The 13,345-nt window shown below is 48.9% G+C and overlaps 1 protein-coding gene across 5 annotated transcripts in view; it reads left to right on the forward strand.

The window, feature by feature from the left end:
- Positions 1–4,449: 4,449 nt before the first annotated feature.
- The window catches only part of MYH11 (myosin heavy chain 11), a 109,247-nt gene continuing 100,351 nt past the window's right edge, over positions 4,450–13,345 (forward strand). For all 5 annotated transcript variants that reach the window (XM_025855636.2, XM_073899459.1, XM_025855637.2 and 2 more), the window contains exon 1: positions 4,450–4,572. The gene's annotated coding sequence lies outside the window, so the exon portion shown is untranslated. The remainder of the gene's footprint in view (positions 4,573–13,345) is intronic.

Raw genomic sequence — 13,345 nt, forward strand, 5'->3', positions numbered from 1 at the left:
CATATTTGCTGCTGTCCATTCTATGCATTTGAACAAATGTATAATGACAGGTATCCACCATTGTAGTACCACACAGAGTACTTTCACTGCCCTAAAAAACTTCTGCCCATTCATCCCTCCAGCCCCCCAACCCCTGGCAACGACAGATCTTTTAACTATCTTCTTAGTTTTGCCTTTCCCAGAATGTCATATAGTTGGAATCCTACAGGATGTGGTCTTTTCAGCCTGGCTTCTTTCACTTGGTTAATACGCACCTACGATTCCTCCTTGTCTTTTCGCGGCTTGAGAGCTTGTTTGTTTTTAGCACCAAAGAATATTCCATCACCTCAGTGTACCACAGATTGTGCATTTACCTGCTGAATAGCCGCTTGGTTGCTCCCAAGGTTTGGCAATTATGGATAAAGCTGCTTTAAACATCCCAAGTGCAGGCTTTAGCCTGGATGTAAGCTTTTAACTCATTTGGGTAAATCCTGAGGAGTATGATTTGCTGGTTCATATGTTTAGAATATGTTTCGTTTTGTAAGACACTGTAAAACTACTTTTGAGAATTTTAGGACCCTTCCTAATGGAGGGTAGAGAATCTGGAGTTACCAAGACACCAGAGTCGGAAATTGATGAAGGAAAGAGCATTGCCAGTCAGTCTCCCATGCAGTCTTGTCCTGGAGAAGTGTGGAGCCATCATGAGTGAAACAGAAGTGCCTTTGTGCAAGAGATAGAGCTGAGCTGGGCTTGTGGCCAGGAATGATGTCCCTTCATTCACAAGAAGGCACAGCGCTGTGCAAATCTTGGGCTGGAGGACTTGAATGTTGGTACACTTTTAAATAATTAGATTGTGAAGCACACACAGGAGTGAACCATGCTTGGACCCAATCTTTGATATTATTAAAAACTGGAGGGAATCACATTTTGGAGCTTTTTGAAGCCAAAAGCGAATACAAAGCTATTTGATAAAGAGGGAAAGACTCCAAGAGAGAAATTTCCCCTTTGCCATCTTGTTTCATGAGTTCATGGAAACTCCCATTACACAGCACCTCACAAAGAAGACAAGCCAAGGAAATTTACTGGACAGCTCTCAAAGTAACACTTTTTTTAAAGTATTTTTCCCCCTTGATCTTAAAATAGCTGGCTTTTTGAGCCATGAGAAATAAAACAGGCATTTGACTTCATTATTGTTACAATGCACTTTTGAAGATTCAAACATCTGAGCTTCTGCGTTGGACAGATATTGAATGAATGACTGTTATGTACACATACTGTCCCTGAGCACTCATAGAATGTACCAGAAAGGTATGAAATACTTTATATAAGGCCCTCACGTGCATCATCATATTTAACAACCCAGTAAAGTAGTTGAGGCAAAGATTCTGTTCATCTGCCCTCCTCCTTGAGAAGAACCAGTCCCAGTTCACTGACTGTCCCGTGGCTTCCAGTCTGGTGCCTCGCAGATCATGTGTAAACCTCCCATCTACTTAACCTAGACTTGATCAGACATATGGCGTTGGAATTCTTGCTCCAGCACTAGATAGCTATGCTACCTTGGCTTGTTACTTAATTCACCAACCTGGTTTGTCAACAGCAAAATGGGAAGAAAAAAAATCTTTTTTACTACTTCAGGGACGCCTGGGTGGCTCAGTCGGTTAAAGTGGCTGCCTTCGGCCCGGGGTTATGATCCCAGGGTCCTGGGATCGAGTCCCACATCAGGCTCCTTGCTCAGCAGGGAGCCTGCTTCTCCCTCTCTCTCCTTCTGCTTGTGCTCTCTCTGTCAAATAAAATCTTTGAAAAAATAAAGTACCTACTTCATAGGGTTGTTATAAGGAAGAGGAAAGAGAATGCAGTAAAATTCAGTGTTTTTTTATTTATTAATAAAAAAACCCTCCATTTATTAATAATTGCTTATAAGGATTCTTTTTTAAATTTTACCAACAAGTTCTTTAAGGAGTCAAATGCAAAACCCCTTTGAAGTACCAGTGTTAAGGCCTCCAGTCAAGATACCTGCTCTTACTCTGAGGCCAACAAGTTCGATTCTGACAGCCTGCTCTGGGTTCTTTCCAGGACGGGAAGGTGGGGGTCAACTTCACTCTTCCGTTTCCATCACCCTCTGCCCTGCACCCTGTCCGTACCAGCCAACGCAGGGACAATTTCCACTCCTTTTACAGTGCAGACAGTAAAAGGCATGTGGAGAAGCAACTTATCCATCATCTTCTGAAGATCTTTACCCCTAGCTGTGCAGTCAGCAGAACTCTGGCGGTTCTTGACTCTGATTTCGGTCCCTCGCGTGTTTTCAGTGGTGAGAAAGCAAGAGAGCCGGACGTTGGAAGCATGAGGAAGTGACCAAGAGGGTCTGAGATGCTGAGCCCTGTGGCGGGGACCCTGCAGGAGGGACAGGCTCTCACTCACCATCACGCGCCCAAGGCCTGTGCCACCCTACTTGGTTTCAAGTTGGTTGAGAATAATAACAGCTACCAGGAAACAGCACAATTATGTTCATTTTGCATGGATCATCTCAAGGGCTGTTTACCAACAGCCAGGTAGGGAAACTGAGTCACGGAGCCTTTAAGGGACTGGTCCATGCTGGAACAGCTAGAAAGTGGCACTGGCCACTAACCTCAGAGACCTGTCTTTAGCCCATAAGCCAATTCACCCTGGGAAGGCATTTCGCTTTAAAATCTCCCTGGAAGTGAATCCTGGCAACGGTGGGCTCCAGTCCCAGCGAGAGCCTGGGCAGATCTCAGCACACCTCTAGGACCTCAGTTTTCTCACCTGCAAAATGGGGGTATTGATACAGCCGCCCCCCCCCACCTGATCTGGTTACCAGGGGAGGGGTTGTGGACCAAGGGCACAGAGCCTGGCAGAGGTCTTCCCACCGCCTCTGACCCTCTCCCCAAACCCTCTGGCCGCTGGGAGTAGCTGGAGCCCGCGCGGGCCCGGGGGGCTGTGCCCGCGCGCCGCTGTCGCAGCCACGAGAGGCAGGGCCCCCTCCCCCCCGCCCGCCGCGCCGGGACGCCGCTCGGCACCATATTTAGTCAGGGGGAGCGGGCAGCCCCGGGCTGGTATGCGGCGCTGGGAATTCCTGCAGGAAGGAGCCCGCGCCTGCCCTTTTTGGGTTGTCGCCCGCCCTGCGCCCCCCGCCGCGCCCCGGGAGGGAGGACCGGCCCGGGAAGCCGGAGCCCGTGCGGGGCGGGGATCGGGGCGGGGAGCTGGGCGCGCGGGTCACCCCCCCCCCCGGCCCCCGCGGCCTGGCGCGGGGCCAGCCCACCGCCTCGGCTTCCTTTTATGGCCTGTGCGCGTGCGGGAGAAGCCGGAGAGCCAGGGAGAGAGCCAGCCAGAGAGATCTGGAGCCAGAGACACCGGGTTCGAGACACAGGGAGATGTGCGGGAGAGACACCGGGCTTGAGACACAGGGAGACTTAGGACAAAGTGAGAGACAGTGATGGACACAGTGACATACAGAGTGACCGCAAGACAAAATGCATGATGGATCTGTGTCAGATATACAGGAGGGATAGACAGACGAACGCGGAGCGAGGAGGGGAGAGAGGCCCTAAGTTTTAAGTGAAGTTTTAAGCAGCTTCTTCATTTGCAAGAATTTCTTGGGTGGGAGAGGAACGGTTGGGAACTTGCAAGGGCGGGATCGCACCCACTTTCTCTTTGGATCCTGACACGCACCTTGCAAATTACATAAAGGTACCCGCCCCAACGCACGCACCCATTTTTCAGCTGCGGACACTGAGGCTCAGAGCAAGGATATGACTTGCCTGAGGTCAGGCAGGCAGCGGAAGGCACAGCCAGGCCTTAAGTCACAGCAGAGGTTTTTTTTTTTTTTTTCTTTTTCTTTTCCTTTCTTCTTTTGCTTGGGGGTGGAGGTGGGGATGGCAATTTGGGAAAAATAAAAAGTTCCCTTTCACGAATAATTCCCAGCAGTCAGGGGCTCCTGCCTCGCACTTTGCAAAGTTCAAAAAATCCCCTTTCTCAACCCTTCATGCGGCACGGCTGGCCCCGTGTCCAGCCAGTGGGAGGCGAATAAAATGAAGAGTGGGGCGGGGAGGTGACAATTCAGACCCCCTCACACCGCCACCCCCCGCCCGCCCGTGGGGAGGAAGCGGTTAAAATCCGTGCACTGCACTGACCCAGCGAAGCCATTCTCAAGCATCCCCTCTAGACGCTGGCCGCTTGACCCCTTTCTGTGGGAATCAGAGTCTCGGTAACTGTCCCAGAGCGGAGGAGGAGGGTGACACACTTGCCCCCAAGGCTCCGCAGCCCCCTGCGCTCCCGCCCATTGTGCACCCCCCCCTTCCCGCGCGGCCGCAGGTGCGCCCTAGGGCCCGCACAGACGCTGCGCTTTCAGGGCCCTGCAGGGGGAGCTGCGGAGGGAGCAGCATGGGACCCCCCCCCCCCCCCTTGCCCCCCCCCCCCCCGGGCCGCCTCCCCTTTCCCACCCGCGGGCAGCTCCGGGTCTATAAAGCGAGGCGTCCCGAGCGAACTGGGAGATTTGGACTCCCCTGCCTGGGAGGTGTGCCAGATCTGAGCTCTCCACCCAGTTTCTTCTCCGCTGTCCCCCCAGTTGGGAGATCTGTAAGTAGCGTGGTCCTGGGGTGGGGGTGGGCGCAATTGGGTAGGGGGTTTGACGGTCCCATGGGGCATCCTAAAGGGGCTGGCGAGTCGCGAGATGTTCTGGTTTTCATCCTCTCAAGGACTATGGTGAGGAGGTGGGAATTCACAATTTTCATTTCTCTGCCCCGGCAGCCTAGGTTTTTCCCCAAACCAGCTTCTCCCAAGGCTGTCAATGATAAGTACCCCCTTGGGGGTCCTTACTAAAGACAGATGCCCGGGCCCACCTCCAGTTACACTAGAATCTCCAGGAAAAAAAAAAAAAAAAAAGAAAGAGGAGTCCCATACTATTCTTATAAGGCAAATCTGGGAGATGTGATCCCTTAAAATCTCAGAGGACCAACTTCCCTCAGCTTCTAACTTTTATCTTAGGCACAGATAAAGTGCACCTGAACTTCATTGAAAAGTCATTTCCAGTCACAGAGGCCAGCAAAGTAACGCTCCAGGTGTATTTGGAAGCCTGGCTTAATTCTGCTGTTGATGTGTTAAATCAATTACAAACACATGGGCAGATGCTCTGCAGAAAGAGGAGTGTTTTGCATCAGTTTAGAGGATGTGCTTGTTGATATCCCTGCAGAGGTAGGGCTGGTTATGATCCAGTTTATTTCTTACAGCCCAGTTTTCTTCCAGACCGCACCCCCCGGCCCCCACCCCCCGCCAAAGTGTGAAAAAAAAAATCTTATGCAGGTTGACCCCAGGGGCTTCAGATACCCAGACAGATGCCTGAGGCTCAATTTGCATCCCTGACCCGCAGGTAGATTAAGTAGGAAGGGGACGGGCATGCCTGCACAGCAGGGGCTACAAATGTAGCTCTCGTTGCCCAAAGTGGGCAAAGGGAGAAAAAGCGTGCCTGTTGCAGTGTTCTCCCTGCAGAGAGAGTGGGTGGGGGTTTCGCTGCTTGAGGAAAGGCACCATTCGAAGCCATGCTGATCAAGAAGTCAGAGAAAATATTTAGAAGCCCAAGACAGAGAGTGTTCAGTACCAGTATTAAGAACGGATGGACGAAATTGCGAAGTGGCCAGGGTTTGGCAAAGGGAAAGCAGGGCAGACTGTGAGTAAGCCGATGTGCATAGTTGTGTTCTGTTTGGTCTTTCTCGATTGGTTTCCTTTTCTTGAAGATGCTGGACTGAAAGGCATTGGATGGCAGTGTGTAATAGAGGATGTTGAATCTCTGTGGGAGGATGTTTTCCTTCCGAGCTTTTCCAGGGAGATAGCCACCGCTGGTGGGATATGTATGTACCAGGCACTGTAGCAATGTTTGATGTAATTTATCTCATTGAACACCGCAACATCCTTTTAAAAGAGGCATCATGTAAAAAGGCAGCTGTGGCTCAGAGAGGTTCAGTAACTTGCCCAGCGTCACACAGCTGCCAAGTGGTAGAACCCATTCCTGGGTCTGTCTGATGCCAAGGTTATAACCCTGACCCCACCACCTTTTGTCTTTACAAAAACTCTCTTGAGTCAGGTTTCTGGGGGCGACCAGATGCTTCCAGGAAGGCAAGTGTTTATCCTCTTCTCTTTGAAGAAAACAACAAACTGACCTTTTGCGAATTTAAAATAAAATGCATTGTTTGTCCCCCGGTGGTGGGGGTGGTGGGCCGTCGGGGCGGCCATCCCGAGGGTCCAACCCATGAACTAGCCGGGCCCTCCCGCAAGAAGCTTCTGGGGTTTGCCTGGTACCCACCATGTTTTTTTATTTTCACATCTGAAATAGACGTGTTATTCCGTACAAGGTATTTGTTATGGGTTTGTTATCATTACTTTTCTGTCCGGGGGCCGAGATTGAGGCAAACATGCCCATGTATGGTAGCGTTTTCCACGAGGCCATCCCCAGCTTGCTCACAAATTAGCGTTCTATTGCAGCTTTGTTGGTCGTGACTCTGGGGATTTCTTGGCCCTTGTTCTTCCCCTTTGGGAACAAGTGGGGGAGCCTGGAGGAGAAGGCCTTGGGGAGGCAAGTGGGATGACTTTTGCCTGCTCCTTTCTTATTTGGAGGTTTTACTTATTTTTAAAATTTTTTTGACCACTCAGGTTTATTAAGCTACTGCTTTCCAAGGTGGGAATAGAAAACAGAACTTCTGGTTCTGTAAAAAGGTAATTATCTTTGTGAGACCTATTGCACGGGGGGTTAGTAACTCCAAGGCTTCACAGACCACGAGGAGTCCTTTCCAGTCCGTTGATGAATTTCTGCATCACTCCACAGTCAGGTCCCTTCATTGATGTGCAGGTTCCCCGCTGTCTCCCTCTTCCACCATCCGCCTCCGGCACTTTCTCCTCTGCCTTCCCCCTTCCCAGAGCTCTGGCACCCAGAAGGTTTGGCCAAACCAGCTCATCAGAATCCTGCCTATTCATCAACTGCCGATGACCCGAGTGCCTTCCTCAGCACTTGGCCCTCATTATTGACTAAATCAGTTAGCCAAGTGAAGACCTGTCATCTTAAAGGAAGGGAAGAGCCACAGTTCTGGAGGCTGTGATGTCCAATGTCAAAGCGCTGGCAGATTCCGTCCTTAGTGAGGACCCTCTCCCAGGTTTGAAGAAGGGTGCCTTCTCACTGTGGGCTCACATGGCCTCTACTGGCAGTTTTATTTTTTTGAGGGGGGAAGTTGTCTCTTTTTTTCTGCAGGACATTGGATCCCAGCAGGTGGATTTTCTGTTGTAGGCACAATCACGTAATTCTGAAATCAGATAGGCATCTGGACTTGGAAAACCAAGTCCAGAGGTAAATCCCCTGGAATTCTAGAATGTCACGGGCAAATTTAGACATCACCCGTGTTGGACTTGGCAAACCTCGGTTTTGCCATCTGAAAAATGGGGTGGAGAAGAGCTAATGAGCACTTTTGCCAACTGACATGCTAAGCCCTTCATTGGCATCATTTTACCATCTTTACAACAACCCTTTGGAGTAGATATTATTACTGGCCCCTTTTTACTATTGTTCTCTGAATAACTTGCTCAAGAGAGCTTGCCTGGCCGATGAGAAGGAATAGTTTCTGCAGATCTAGCTCTTTCTAACTCTAGAGCCAAATGGATCACCCTGTTGGGAAGATTAAGTGGGATAATGCCCATGAAGGCTTTAACACAGTGCCTGGACCCTGGTCACCTTCAGTGGACAGTTACTGATAATGCACCTGACCAGAGACCTTAAGGATTTTGCTTAATGTGGCAGAGCGGGTACTTGGCAGAACCAGAATGCCTATCTATGGTGTGGCCTTTCTGTAAAGGAGAAACTGGTCCCTAATTTTCTTTTTGGATAGTGTCTTCATAAACCCAATTCCTGTTTGCCCTGAAGGTGGTTGCTAGAATGTTCTTCTGCTTTCATATGGCCGCACTTCTTTACCTGTGCCAGGAACATCACAAATTCCAGTGCTCTTGGCCCGTTTGTGATTCATGTAGGGTCGCGATGGCATCCTTGAAGCACTCACCTATGAACAGAAACCTGTCTGGCTTTTATAGCAGCTCTTTTGCTCCTTGGGGTGTCCGCCCTCCACCCCTGACCTATAAAGAATTTAACCATGACCACACGTTGGAGGAAAGGCTGAGTTTGGAGAGGGCCAAGCAGGAATTGGAAGGAAATTTTGTAAGGGTCAGATGATGGAGGAAATTGCTCTTGGTGCCCATCATTCTTGCCATGGGGAGTCCCGCCCATACCTTGGATTTGAATCAGTTTTTCAGCAGCTTGGAAGGAACAGCCCTCATCAAAAGTCCCCAAGAAAGGGCCACAGGACTCATCCCTTGTTCACTAACACAGGCTTGAACTTGCCATATCACTAGACCCATTCTTTCCTTATCCTGGAGCAGCCAAGCGTGCAGCAGAATCTCAAAAGGGGCCAACCTCTGAGACCCCTGGGGTCACAATTGCCAAGGTAGAATGCCCTTCTCCTCCCTGTTCCCCATCCTCCCTGGAAGTAACCCCAGTGTATTCTTGTGTATCTTTCCAAAACCTTTCTATGTCGAATTTCCTTTTTTTACACAAATATTGGCAGTCTGGAAATTAGGATTTTTTTTTCCACTTAATCATAGATCTTTGGCATCTTTCCATACCAGCATGGTTTGGCATTTTTAAAAATCAGCTGTGTAATACTCTATTATTTGAAAGTCTAGCTTTTTACTGAAACATCCCCTCATGGAAACATACCATCATTTATAAAGAGTGCTTCAGGGACCATCCTTGTATCTATTTTTGTCTAATTACATGAGATTATCTGTCAGATAAATTCCCAGCAATGCAATGGCTAAGTCAAAGGGCATGCACATTTATTTTTTTATTTTTTAAATGTTTTATTTATTTATTCATGAAAGAGAGAGAGAGAGGGGGAGGCAGAGGCCGAGGGAGAAGCAGGCTTCCCGCTGAGCAGGGAGCCTGATGCGGGGCTCGATCCCAGCACCCTGGGATCATGACCTGAGCCGAAGGCAGGCGCTTAACCATCTGAGCCACCCAGGCGCCCCGCATGCACATTTATTTTTATTCTTTATTTTTTTGAGAGTGAGAGTGAGCATGGTGGGGGAGGGGCAGAGGGCGAGAAGGAGAGAGCAGGGGAGGGGAGGAAGGAGAGGGAGAGAGAATCTTAAGTAGGCTCCATGCCCAGCACGGAGCCCAACATAGGGCTCGATCTCACGACCCCAGGATCATGACCTAAAGCCGAAATCAAGAGCCGGATGCTTCAGTGACTGAGCCATCCAGGCGCCCCGGCATGCACATTTAAAATAGATAGATATTGAGAAATGTCTGTCACATTCGAGACTATACATTTATTGTAAGCTGTGTTATGCCAGGGTTGTAAGCGACAAAGTACAATGGGGCTTTTAGGGCCAGAAATGACCAGTTCTCTCGATCCCAAAATTGTTCTCCATAGGAGCTACAATGTCTCTTGCTAACCCAGTTCTCTCGGTAGGAGAGGAAAAAGAATTTCGCTCTACGAACTAAAAACACTCTTCCGGAGTTACTTTATTTTTTTTTTCTATTTTAATTTCTTTATTTTTTATTTTTTATTATGTTTTGTTAATCACCATACATTACATCATTAGTTTTTGATGTAGTGTTCCATGATTCATTGTTTGTGCATAACACCCAGTGCTCCACGCGGAACATGCACTCTTTAATACCCATCACCAGGCTAACCCATCCCCCCACCCCCCCTCCCCTCTAGAACCCTCAGTTTGTTTCTCAGAGTCCATAGTCTCTCATGGTTCGTCTCCCCCCTCCGATTTCCCCCCTTCATTCTTCCCCTCCTGCTATCTTCTTTTTTTTTTTTTTTTTAACATGTAATGTATTATTTGTTTCGGAGGTACAGATCTGTGATTCAACAGTCTTACACAATTCACAGCGCTCACCATAGCACATACCCTCCCCAGTGTCTGTCACCCGCCCCTCCCTCCCTGCCTGCGATCCTGGCCTTTTACCCTGTCGGGGTGGCTCGGGCTGAGGCCGGAGTTACTTTAAACACAGTATTTAGGGGCACCTGGGTGGCTCAGTTGTCAAGCGTCTGCCTTTGGCTCAGGTCATGATCCCGGGGTCCTGGGATTGAGTCCCCCATCGGGCTCCCTGATCCATGCGAGGCCTGCTTCTCCCTCTCCCACTCCCCCTGCTTGTGTTCCCTCTCTCGCTGTCTCTCTCTGTCAAATAAATAAATAAAATCTTTAAAAAAAAAACACAGTATTTAAATGAGTTAGACAGATGTCAAAAGTAACACTGAAATGACAATTTCACCACCCACCTTTCTCCTGTTACGGTGAGGTCAGGCTCCCTCAGGACCCTCAGGAGGTGGGGGGTGTGATCTGTTGGGGGCATGGTGAGAGGCTCAGGCGGTGTGGCAAGGAAGAACTTTTCTGCTAAGAGTAGATGGGGTGTCAGACAGATCTGGGTTTAAATCCTGGCTCCAACTTTTACCAGTGAAGGCTTTTAATGTACTTTACTTTCCAGGATCTCTGTAATCTTTAAGGAATAATGATGCTCACCTTGCTGAACATTTAGGGCACATAGTGAGCTGGTGTATTTAATAAATAGCCCCACCCGGGGGTGCCTGGGTGGCTCAGTCGGTGAAGCATCTGCCTTCGGCTCAGGTCATGATCTCAGGGTCCTGGGATCGAGCCCTGTGTCAGGCTCCCTGCTCAGTGGGGTGCCTGCTTCTCCCTCTGCTTGTGCTTGCTCACTCTCTCTCTGTCTCCCTCTCTCTGTCAAATAAATAAAATCTTTAAAAAAAACTTTCTAAAAAAAAAAATAACAAATGGCCTGACCCAATACCCCATGAATAGAAGGGGCTCAGTAATGATGGTGGCTATTATTAGTAACAGAGGTAGAGTCTGGTGGCCTCGTGGGGACAGGTTGGGGCTGGGAGAGCCGGTGCGCTGAGGGAGGCTGGTCCCCCTCCTTCTTCCTTCCACACATTTGGCTCCTCCCACCCCTGGGCCAGGCCTTGACTTTGTTTCACTGATGCAGAGGTCCTTCCAGCAGGTGGGTTGTGTCCTAGATCAGGCTCAGAGGGCGTTCAGTTTTGTCTGCGTGAAATGGGCAGTGCTTTAACTTGAGGGGGTGGCTCTCTTGTACCTAAATTCAGACTTGTGGGTCTGTTGACCACCTGGCAGTACAGGGCCCACATTCTCACCGGCTGACCACAGCTGGAGGGAAGGAGTTCCTGCCATCTCTAGGCAGAGTGAGAGGGCTCTGGCCAGCTGCCTCAAGCCTGGGTCACCCTACATCGTACCTCTGACTCCGGGGATGTTTATTTAGGTTTGTGTCTCTGGTTCCAGCTCTTGAGCTGGCAGCTTGGCAATGAAATCTACAGGGAAGCTGTCGAGCAGGCATGGTGATGTGCAAATCCTATACTATTTGGGCCCTGGGGTATTTTATTCATTTTTCATTAGTGCAGAAGCGAAAGGGCAAGATCTTTTACCTCCGCATTCCTCTGGGGAACATAAAGCCGATGTGAAAACACACGAGAGTAGCTGAACAGTCTTAATGGGTCCAATTTCAATCCTTTGAAGAGGCCCTTTGGTTGTCACAACTGGTAGGAGGAGTGGTCGCTGACACCTAGTAGGTAAAGAACGGGGATGCTGTAGACATCCTCCAGCACACAAGACAGCCCCCTCTGCCACCAAAGACTGATCAGCGCTGCATGTCCACAGTGCCAAGGCCGAAAACCCCTGCTTGAAATGAAGGACCACAGCAGGGAGCAGGGGACCAGGTTTTGCTTCCACATAGCACACGGAGAATCCTCTCCCTGGGATGATGCTCCCTGATCACTCCTGCAATTTTGCTAGCTACTTTTTATTCCTCCCTGTGTCTCCCCTAATGCCTGACCTGAGACTTTTTGCCTAGTTGCCAGATTTTGAAGACTCAAGGCTCTGGGTGCATGCTGGGGCACGTCCTTGTAACGACAAAACTGACTTATCGGGAGACTTTGACACTGATCCGGGATGTCTCTCAGGCACATCTGTATTTCCCACAGTCCTCAAGTGCTCTGCCCGTTTCAAAGAAGGCAAACAAAGCAGAAAAGATCACCTTGGAAATACACCTTCTTTCAGGGTCTACCATAACCAGCTGTGCCGCGATGGGGAAGTTACTCAACCTCTCTGTGCCCGTTTCCTCATCTGGAAGCCAGAGTTAATGGTGCACCTCAGTGTTAATGAGGGGATTGACATAATAGCTGGTACCCAAAAACGATTTAACAGCTATGATTACTAATATTAGTATTATTAATTTGATAGGCTCACCAAATTTTCTCAAGGGCAAATCTGTAGGATTTCATCCATGTTTGGTGGGAAAAGAGGTCTGTGGCCAAATGTTTTGGGGAGCCCTGGGTCCAAAGGCATAAAATCGCTTTTGGGATTCAGGACCTGCCAAGGTCTTGGATGTCCTGATACATGCTATGTCTCTCCATGCAGAGGTGGGGGGTGGGAGCTTTGGAGAGTGGGAATGGGGTGGGAAAAGGTAGCCCTTTTCAAGTGGATTTAGCCACAGAATCTTTTTTTTTTTTTAGTATCTCAACTTCCCTGAATCCCACCCAATCCCCACCCCTACTATTTCAAGGGATTAGGGTTCCAAGGAACACATTCTGGGAAAGGCCATTCCAGGATGAAGCCAGGCTCCTCTTTCCTTTGACCAAAGCAGATGTTGTACTTTGTAACTGTCAGAAGCATCAAAGCCGTGAGAAACAGGCTAGCTTCTCTCTCTCCTTTTTTGGGTAGAGACAGACTCTCTGCACTTGATCTTGTTTGTGCTTCTGAGTCCTGGATCAGATAGGGTTCCTGGTGATGGGGATTCCTATGTCCTTTTATTTTTCTGTTGTATTATTTTTGCTGGTTTTCTGACTTTTAAGACAGCTGTGACCAACATCGCAACCTGAAAGTGCCCACTTAGCTGTCACGCTGCTCGGAATAAACCAAACACTTCCCTGGCCCTCTTGAGTATATTTAGGTATTTTTAAACACTTTGCATTACACATACTAACATAAGTGTACTTAACACTCTTGAGCTGTGCACTTGACTGGTTAAGGCAGTCAATTTTATGTTATGTGTGTTTCATCATGAGGATCAAAAAGAGAAAAGGAAACCACAATTTTTCATGGAAGTGTATACTTTGTATCGGAAAAGTACACATTCCATGGATATGTAGCTTAATGAATTGTCACAAAGTGAACACATCCCTGTCACCGGCACACAGATTAAGACATCTAACTTTTATCACCACGGGATAGTTTTACCTGGTTTGGAACCGCCGATAAACAGAATCCCACAGTG

Source organism: Callorhinus ursinus, unplaced genomic scaffold, assembly GCF_003265705.2.
Source record: "Callorhinus ursinus isolate GAN/ISIS: 27379988/994484 unplaced genomic scaffold, GSC_fseal_2.0 scaffold13, whole genome shotgun sequence".
In the NCBI taxonomy this organism is placed as follows: Eukaryota; Metazoa; Chordata; class Mammalia; order Carnivora; family Otariidae; genus Callorhinus; species Callorhinus ursinus.